Below are 10,798 nucleotides of genomic sequence, written 5' to 3' on the forward strand. Positions count from 1 at the left end.
GTGAATCATACTTCATGACATTGGATTATGCACACGTGATTCACACTACAAGTACAAGGTAGATCTACAGTATACCGGTAACGAGGTACGTAGATCTACGTACCCCGCAGATCTACCGTAGATCTACGTACAGTATCTAGTACATGTACATTATGTACTAGGGCTAGGGAGGTTCTGCTCTACGTTTTGGGAACGCGACGCAAAGAATCACGCGAACTTTCTTCCCGTTCCCGTAACGTAAAGAAATGCTGTTCTGCTCTACGTTTCACCTAGAGAAGTCACGTGGAATGTGTTCTGGGAATTTCCCCTTCCATATTTGGCAGTTTTCTGCATGCAGTTGATCGATACCAGCAAGAGTACATGAAAACCATTCATGTACTCTTGATACCTGGGAGTCGTACTCAAACTACAGTCAACTAACGTTACTTCGCCAATAACGACATTCGGCGGGGCATCAGAAAAGTGTCCTTATTCGCGAAGTGTCCTTATAACCGAAGTCCCATTTGAATGTATGTGAACCCATATTTTGTATAGTATGACATGCATATCAAAATCAAGCTCTTTTCTTGCTCTATGTCAATGTGTACTTTATTTTCATATTGCAGTTGAAAGGAACTAAAAATTCAATATGCAAGGGAAATCAATTCAAAAATATGCCTTTTTGAGCCATCTACAGGGCCAGAGACATGTACATGTACATGTATGATGATTACTGTACAATCATGTACAATTACATGTACATAGTCATTGTATAAAAGGAAGAAAAAGCCCCCCCCCCCCCTTGGCTGCATTTTCTTGCATGTGTGCCTTTATAATAATAATATCCATCAGTCATCACCATAGGTTCTGGTACTTCTGCATGACAGGTACATGTACATGTACTTGACTGACAGGTACTTGAAATAGCTGTCAAAAGCCCAGAAAGTCGTTATTCAAGCAGTGAATATGACCTCGGGGCACTAAAAGCATGTCGCTATACGCGAATTGTCGTTATTCAGATAGTCGTTATATCCGAAGTTAAATGTATACAGTTAGATGGGACTTTGCTCTGGGCATGGAAATTCGGTCGTTATTCGCGAATTGTCGTTATATCCGCAGTCGTTATTAGCGAAGTTGACTGTAGTTTGAGGCTGCGTTTACACGACAACGCTGGGGGCGAAAACGCAACGAAATCCTTTCGGATCCATGGTTCATTTACAGTCGATGCGCCAAGCCAGCTGAGTAAGAAAAAGAAAAAGGAAAAAAGGCCCAACCCTGCCCGGCCAGCTATTTGGACTTACGGGGGTCGCCATGGCAAATAATAAGTACTTCGAAGTAGTAAAAATGAGCTAGTGTGGCTGTGAAAACAGTCTATATGACAATATTCAGTCAGCCATAATGGATGCCTCCGCAGCGACCACAGCTGCAGATGACGCGACAGGAGCATGGGCAGAAAACATGGATCGGCTACCACGCACACACATTACACTGGCCCGTATTAGCGCTACGCTAAGACGACACCGGATGAACGCCATGGTGAGGGAGTAGGACTCACCGGTCTTCTCTGCAAGCAACACAGCAATTCTCTTGTACAGAGCTGACGCACACTTGCTCATGCCGCCAGTCGTAGAGAACACGGCCGGGACAAACGAGGCATGCTCTACATCACGCAAGCGCTGTTCGTACGAACGCTTCTTTGCCTTCTCATGGCGGGTGTAGGCTGCGGAGACGGAGGAGGAGCGATTTGAGGGCGCAAATGGGTTGAAAACCCTGACATCAATATATGTGCGTTCAAATCGTCCTCCCCATATCCCGTTAGCGGCCACGTCCAATCTGGCAGCATCGGCACGAATGGCAGTGCGAAGAGACAGCTGCTCACCCGACAGAGGCTCGAGGTGCGGCTCAACGGAGACATTGGTAGCTACTCTCTTCAGAAGGCCAGCTGTCACATCTCGAATTTCATTGTGGCGAATACTGGGGTACCCACCCGTTGGACAGCTCAAGGCATGGGCGATGGTGAACTGGCTCCCACAAGAGCACGCAGACGGCATGTGCGGTAGTCTCCAGTTGTAGCGGAGATGTAAACCATCCCGAAACTCCGCCTTCGCCATAGCAAAGCCATGGCGTTTCAGGGGTCGGCACGTCAACCACCCTGAGGCTCCCTTTTCTGCTGCAAGCTCAACTGTGCGCTGTTGGTCTGCACTCAGTGAAGAGCATACAGTTGCAGCGTGGGTTCGGAGAGCGTTGCGAGCTGACGTCTGAACTGCCTTCTTGGCTGCTTGTCCATCACAGATAGCATCGCCAAGCGGCATCACTTGCTGGATGATGTTTTGTTGCAGGGTTCTGGTGATTTGCTTCGATGACTGATGCTGAGAGGCCAGCTGGGTCGGGTCAATGATACCAAGGCCCCCGTAACGGCAGGGCAGGGCAAGCACAGCGCGGTCCTCCTCGCAGATCTGACGTCCGGTGATCGCAGGGATCAGTTTGTCCCGGATAGCACTCTCCAGTGGCCCAAAGCTTGGAGCAGCGTTGGACATGGTGCGGCACAGAAAGGACCACTTGTGTTTCAAGCCACTGGTGAATGCCGAGAAGGCAGCCTGCGGTTGAGATGACGCAATGACGGTTAGGCGCTCCAGCTGGCCTATCCAGGATTGGACTTTGCCCTCGACATAGGATTGTAGGAACTCAGCAGTACCAATTGCAGCACCTAGGTAGCGACACCCATCCACACGAATGGTCACCCCAGTGTCCCTGAATAGCTCCTGCGCCAGCCCGAGGACTGCCGGTTTGACGAGGAGAACAGATTTACTCGGGTTCAGGTGGTATCCGTACAAGGGACCTTTGGTGGTCAGCGCATCCCACCAAGCCCGTACCTTCACTAACTTTCCACCAGCACTTGAGTCATCAGCAAACCAAGCCTGCACCGTCCCCTCAGTCGCCACAGACCGCAGCAGGGGTAGGACACCGAGAGCATAGAGTGGCATCGCAATAGGGTCTCCCTGCGTTGTACCTTCACGGGACCGTATCACCTCTCCGCCGACAATTAGGTTGGCAGGGTGCCGGTACGTATTGATAACGATAGCAGACATAGCCGGGCAGAGGTGCTGGATGTTGTGAAGACATGCTTCGCGGTTTAAACGGTTAAACGCATTGGAAGCATCCGCCATCAACAGCGCCTCTGTGTCGTCATCGTCGAAAACAGTCGTCATGGCATGAACGGCTGCCTCAATGCCACTCTCATGTCCAGCGCAGACCTGCAGACTGCCTGCAGCCTCTTGGATATCGTCCCGTATCATAGACAGGATGGCTTTGCCAAGTATACGGCGGAGAACTTCACCAATGCCAATTGGCCGAACCCCGGGATTCTTATCCAAAGGTATAAGCCGGCAAGCAAGGTATGCCTCCAGAGACGCGGGATCGACGAATGTTGTTGCCAGCCGGCGGGCACAGGTAGCCATTGCCTCACAGAGCTCACCAGAGGCACCTCCAAATCCGGTGCACATGCGCCTCCAGGTGTCAGCGTCCACTCCCGACGGGCCTGCTGCTCCATGTGTATTTAGGGCAACGCGGCGGACGACATCTCCAGTTAATGACTCAAATCGGACCGGATGTGGTCGTGGAGGTAAAACCCCTTGAACAATAGCGTCCGGATGGGCGGGTTCTGCCGGCGGGTGCTTGGCAGCCAGAATATCCCGAACAGTTACGCCATCGACTCTATCGTCCAGGTTCAAAACACCGCCTCCGTTGTCCTCTTCCAGTTGTGCGAGGGCCGACCTGAGTTTGCCATCAGTTATCAGGGATGCAAACTTTCTGGCAGTGTCATCATGCCCAGCGCAAGCTTTGTCCTGTCGCCGCTGGTGGGATTCGATCTGTTTGTGTATGGTACGGCATTCTTCTATTAAATCAGAGATGGCACCTGCTCGCCAGAGTTCGAGACGGCGTTTGAGGCACTTCGCAAAGGCTGATGGCGGGGCATGGAAAGGTTTTTGGAGTAGCAGCATCTGGAAGAGCATCGCTACCTTAAATCCCTGACACCGGAATGAGGAGCCATTGCCAAATGCAAGGAGGTATTGGCTGAGTAGCTGAACAAATTCCTTTCCGACGGAGCCACTGGGTACGTCAAAGGCGTTCGGTCGAAAGTGAACCGCTTCGTTGTATGCGTTGTCAATGGCAGTCGCACAGTCTTCCGCGGTCGTGGTTCCAAGAGTGAAATTAGTTTGAGGCCACTCGGTGTATGCAGGTATATCCGTGGTGATATGTTGGGAGGTGCGTACATCAGTGTCATGGTCACCCTGGTTGTCAGGCTGTCCTGGTAGAGATGCAAGAGACTGGCTGGAGTCGATGGAAGCTAAGAGTTGCGCTGCCTGGCGGTCAGCTTCATCATCAGATAGCGATGCAAGCTGCAAGCTGCTAGCGGGTGCATTTACATCTACTGCTGCGCGGCACTCTGCGAGTAGTCCGTCCGTGAGGTGTTCAGCCTCATGACCCGTGCTGGAAGTACAGGAACTCTGGTTTCGACCCGTTCCAGGCTCGGCAGCCTCGGATTCTAGCAAATCCCACGCTAGCTGTTGCGAGCTGGTAACGCTGGGTGCTGAAGGGACAGCGTCGAGCACCGCAGGGGGAGGTTCCTCCGTCGTGGCTGCCCTCGCTGTCTGGCTCCGTGCGATCGTCGGTACACTACATGTTGTACTATTAGTACTACTATTACAACTATCCTCGAGCAGGTCCCATGCATGTTGTTGGGAATTCGAAATTTCGGTACGACTCGTACCTGCAGCTGTTCTGGTCGGCAGGCGCGGGGACAGTGCCCCAGCAGGCCCAGGTGATTTGGGAACGTGACGTACCGTTTGAACTCCTACGAGTACGGGGCTGCGCAAGGCAGGCAGTGGCGGCGCGGGAGGCGCGGCTGGAGCAACTGTCGTTTGGGGCTCGGGTGCTCGATTTTGGCAACGATCCTTCGCCGAGGGATAGCAGTTTGTGCAATGGCGGCCAGCCTTGGTGCATTCGCATCTGACACAGGTGGATTTGCCGTTGCACCGGCAACATCGTCCACTACTCTGCATCAGGCACGTTCGACAGGCGCACGGCCGCTACACAGGAAAATTCCACATCGACAGGAGCTTCAAAATCTGCATCCGACCTCAAACTACTTTCAAAATAGCCGGGGGTTCATTTACACGGTACGCGGAGCAAAACGTAAAAGTTGTACACCAAAACGGAAGAAAACCAAAACGCTGGCCAAGGTGGAAGAATTTGAAAACGGAAATGTTCTGCCGGATAAATTTGGGTGTGTAAACAGTCGAAACCAGGGAGTAGTATACTCCCTGGTCGAAACGGTGTGCTGGCCTCGTTTTCCGTCACGTTTGTTTCGTTTTCGGCCGTTTACACGGATCCGACAATCCAAAAAATTGTTTTTGCAATTTTCGTCATGTGACGTGTGTTGTCGTGTGCCTGTTTTCAACTATTACTTGAGTGTGATTGGTGCTTCCACGGCAACACTTGGCACATGACGAACTTTGGCGGATCCTTTGCTCTCGTGTAGACGCTTGAAAACGGTACAAACGGAGACCACCTCGGATCGGCTTTGATCGTGTAAACGTACGAAAACGAAAAAAGAAATGCGGGACTGAAAACGGAAAACTGGCCGTGCGTTGTCGTGTAAACGCAGCCTCAGGCTGCCCTCAAATCGAAACCTTACACTCCCGTCTGTCTACAGAAAGCATGAGCAGGAGAAGCGGAGGAAATATGAGCGGCGAGTTCTGGAGGTAGAGCACTCCTCCTTTGTGCCCATTGTCTTCTCCACCACTGGTGGACAGGGAAAGGCCTCATCTGCGCTGTTTGCCAGGATTGCCAGCAAACTGAGCGACAAGCGCAACGAGCCTTTTTCCGTCACCATGGCTTTCGTCCGGACCAAACTGTCCTTCAGCCTACAGACTACAGTAAGATCGGGCGCCGAAGAACGCAGGGGCTCGAGCGCAGCCTAGGAAAGTTCTTTTTAAAAATTTTTGATTCTAGCCAGACCGTTCTTATTCACACGCGCGCGGCGAGTCGAGTGACGTCATGACGTTTGTCATGTACATGTACATGTACTTTGTAGTTTTTTTTTTTTTTGGTAAACCGGCCTCTTGTACGGGCAGAATTAAGTAACACAGTGATACAATAAAAACAAGTACCAGTAGTTACATACATGGACCATACGAGAAAAAGCAGTGATGACGAGGCATAAACAAGTGTCTAGTGCTGTATGGCAGCTTCCGAGACAGCGAGTCGAGCGGATGACTCAGCCACCTCCGGGTGCGAATACAGCCGTCGTGCACCACGCAGGCAAGCCACGCCTGCACGGAGAAGGGCGAAGCTGAACCTGCAGCGGATCCATGCCATCACTGCAGAGTATGGCTCACCAGATTTGTCGGAGACCATTGCAGCTATTCTCTTGAGGAGAGCGGCAGCAGCTCGACCAGTACCACCAGTTGCAGCGAAAACCACAGGGATGAAGGTTCCACGCTCGACCTCCTTGACGCGCTGTTCGTATCGCCTCCGTTTTTCACGTTCATGACGCTGGTAGCAAGCGGTGATGGAAGAGGATCGATTTGAGGGAGCAAAGGGGTTGAAAACCCGAATATCGAGAAAGACTCTCTCAAACCGACCTCCCCAAACACCACTCGCCGCAACATCAAGTCGAGCCTGGTCTTCTGTGGAGGCAGTCTTGTAGCGGAGCTGCTCACCAGAGAGCGGTTGTAAGTGTGGCTCGATAGCGACACCATTGGCGACACGTTTCAATAGCGAGGCAGTGATGTCCCGCACCTCATTGTGTCGAAGTGACGGGAAACCTCCGGTGCTGCATGTCAGGGCATGGGCTACTGTGAAGCTGGCTCCACATGTACTTTGTAGTGCAATGTAAGTACTTCTAAACTAGTGGGTGTCGTAAATGGGAATGACTGTACATGTAGCAGTTACTGTTTACACGTGTACATGACATGTACTCACCTCCCATACATCATGTACATGTAGAATGTTCCAAATTTTAAAAGTGTTCTTAAATCTGATAATTCTAGCCTGGACTGTTCTTAAATTTTGCCGGTTTTCCAGCCTGGGTGTTCTTCGGCGAGGTGTTCTTCGGCGCCCGATCTTACTGTAGTGAGAGCCATGGTTGCTAGTCTGCGCGGCTACCCGGCGCTCTTCACGACTTCAGTGCCACTCACTTCCTGTTCACTCGGCTGTTCTGGCGGCTGCTGAGTGGTCATTGTAAGTGTATGACACAAGTACGGTTGATGTACATGGAGTTGCTTACCGGTATACCTCTCTTTCTTTCTTATCTTTTCTTTTCCTTCTTCTTTTTCTTTTTTCTCTTTTACGCTTACTTTATACCAGGCGTGGGACATAGGTGCCATCATTTTTTTTGTTTCTTTTTGGTCAATCTGGATTCAGAAAAAAAATTGCACATGCATACCGTACCGGAGCGGCACCGGTGTAACATAGTTACCCCCCAGAATTTGTCCCCCCGGGCAATCTGCTATAGTACATTGACCCCCTGTGGAAGAGTACTACATGATGTATATATAGCAGGTTGACTCCCCGGGAAGAGTACTACGTCGCACTTTTCCCCCGGGAAAATGGCTATGTATAGGATAGTGCACGGATCCGAGGAGAATATTTTTCATAATCCCCAAGGCGCGCAGCGCCGCGGGGATTATGAAAAATATTCTTCCGAGGACCAATCCGTGCACTATCTAGCTCGACTTGTCAGGGGTCAGCGCAGCCATCACGGTACACAGTTTTTGTCTTTCACACTTTTTCAGTTGTGGGAAGTCGGAACGGGCGTGAATATTTATGGGGCCTGGCTGCTGGACTATAAAGTATAATTTTGATTATGCGCATATATATGTATAGGATATTGACCAAGACGAGGTCTATTCCCATATAGACCGAAGTCGAGGTCAATATCCTATTTATCACGATTCCTTCGCCATAACCCCAGAATTTGAACCTTTAGGAGCTATTTTAACCTTTTTAGTATAGCACTGTTTATACTATAGTGTACATTGGATGTTGCCTATTTTGGGTACAAGACTGTAAGAACAACAGGGTTCAGCATCTGCAGCACAGTGGCTGGGTGGTATAAGGGGTTGCTTGAGGTTCATACTGTTGTGAGTTCGAATCCTGCTTGTTCTCTTCCTTTGTCTTCTTTCTTTCAATTTTTCTTTTTGAAGTGGAGAGAAAAATTCTAAGTCCCTCCAAAGTCGAAAGATTACAATGCCTAAGTGGTCGATACAAGCGGTCGATATGCGGTCGATATTGCGGCGATATGGGTAATATCAAGAGTACATTATAGCAATAAAAACTGCTTTATGGCAGTTTTCTAAAAAAATGTTATTGTGTTCTAGTCCATGGACCCCGTCTAAAAAGTAAGAAATTAACGAAATGTGATAGCCGAAAATTAAAATTTCACACAAAACCTAACAATAATCACAACACTTGAAATGCTGCTTTCAACACTAAACTTGTACTGCACCAACAATTGGCAACATGCATGTCATGCATGCATAGGAAAGAGGATCACGAGGGGAAAAGGTCTTCTACATGTAGCTTTTCATTCTGTGTGTGATTATTGTGAGGTTTTGTGTGAAATTTTTTCGGCTATCACATTTCGTTAATTTCTTACTTTTTAGACGGGGACCATGGACTAGAACACAATAACATTTTTTTAGAAAACTGCCATAAAGCAGTTTTTATTGCTATAATTTCTTTTGTTTTTTTCTGTCACCAATCAATGGAATGTCTTATATCAATATGTAAATGATGGCCTTCACATCAAATCAATACCGTATTATACGCATTGATGTGCAAGCCTTTCTTGCAGAAAATGGCACTACTGTAGCATGTTCTTCTGCGGGGAAACATGTGAGTAGTGGTGGACCGTGGTAATACTTTTTTTTATACGGAGGTCATTCTGTGCATGTTGCTGTAGCAGAATTTCATAAAATTGTCTTGCCTTTCAGATATTTCAGATTTCCCCACCCTCGATCAGATTTATTTGAGAAATGTAACCAGGTGCGTGTCACAGATGTTTTTGTTGATTCTGTGTTTATAATGGTTTATAATCATGGGTTATCGTGATAAGGTCATCCTGCATCATATTGCACTGAAATCGTAATCCTGTTGATGTCGATACAACTTTTTGAAGTAGTTCAATGACTTCAACCTGTTAGTCCACGATTGTCTAAAACAACACAGCAAAGGAGGAACAATAAACATGTATTAAAATGTAAACAAATACATTGCTGAGTCCGACACCTCGTTCCAACAACTACACTGATCCTGAGGATAAAAGGGGCAAGGCTATGGTTGGAGGTACTGAGAGATAAACAAGGCACTCCATAATAATCTTACACATCTTTTGGTGAGTATGAATGATATCCAGTCTAACCTCTTTAGGACAAACACCAAGGGACCGATAGTATTTATTCTGTGAGTTTGTCTTAACCTATTTTATAACCAGTGAATACAATTATTTCTCCAATAGACATACAAATAGATTTCTTCTACAGCGAAAGATTCTAAGCCACACCAACTCATTGACTCGTCTCGTATGAAACAAATGAGTCACTAGAGAGGTTCTGCAAAACGAAAATGCGTACAAACTTTCGTTCTACGTCATGAAGTGCGAAACTTCGCACGAACTTTCGCAACTTTGGACGCGAAACTTGCAGGGAACGCGAAATGAACTGTCGTACACACTTTCGTGAGATAGGGTCAAGGTGTACGTGCGCTTGGCCCGCGCAAACTACGAAAATGTGCAGAACGCAAAGTTCGTGCAAAAATTCGTACACACTTTCGCAAGGACTGTCGCGAAACTTCGTTAGAATTTTCGTTTTGCAGAACCTCTCTACTGAACGTTTCTTTAGCAACATGACGGCAACTGAAACAGCAACAGAGAAAGTACGATACATGTACAGCACATTCTAGCAGGTACTACAAACAGATTGCAGATCGTAATTCTTGCTTTGGCGGCACGAAACTTTTTGGGGCAGTGCAATCTCGGTGGTACTCACAAATAATAAATCAAACAGCCCAGACTCGAGGAAACAAATCCAATCATACAAGTACGAGATCTTCACGAGACGAGACTGCACCCATTGGCTTGTTTCGTATGAAGCAAACAAGTTTACTGAACCTCTCCACAATGGAGATTTTCCCTGATATGCGAATTTATTTTGCAAACTCGGTCAATGGGTCCTTGAACCTTTCCCTCCAGATTGGGAACTGCCAACGATAGTATGCCACTGACCAGTGCCTTACTTGTAATGTACCAATGTACAATGAATATGAGTATTTCGACAACACATTTAACATAAGCCTTATCGTCAAGAAGGTGAACTCGCGTTCTTCGCACACTGTAGACAAGGGCAAAGAGATAAAAATGGATCTAAATCCGAATAAAATCAGCACACGTTTCCGTAAATGAAAGGGTGAGCATAAGCAAATGAATCGAAGGAAACCGGTCAACTCAGAGATCACCTGTCATCGAGTATTCCGTAAAAGGAGGCCTCGGCAGCCGAAAAGCTAAATTTAGAAAAGAGATCCTGTCAGCTTTTCCATTATTTATTGCATTCCGCCCAAAATCAGCACACTTTTCGTAAATGAAAGAGTCAGCACAAGCAAATGAATCAAAGGGAACTGGTCAACTCACCTGTCATTGAGTAATATTCCGCGAAAGGAGGTCTCAGCAGCGCCGAAACGAAATAAGCCAGGCCAGGAGACGAAATATCCGAAACAGCTCATACAAGAAGCAGTTCCAAAGGTGAAAGTAATATTAGTT

This window comes from Sycon ciliatum, chromosome 1 (assembly GCF_964019385.1).
Source record: "Sycon ciliatum chromosome 1, ocSycCili1.1, whole genome shotgun sequence".
Lineage (NCBI taxonomy): Eukaryota > Metazoa > Porifera > Calcarea > Leucosolenida > Sycettidae > Sycon > Sycon ciliatum.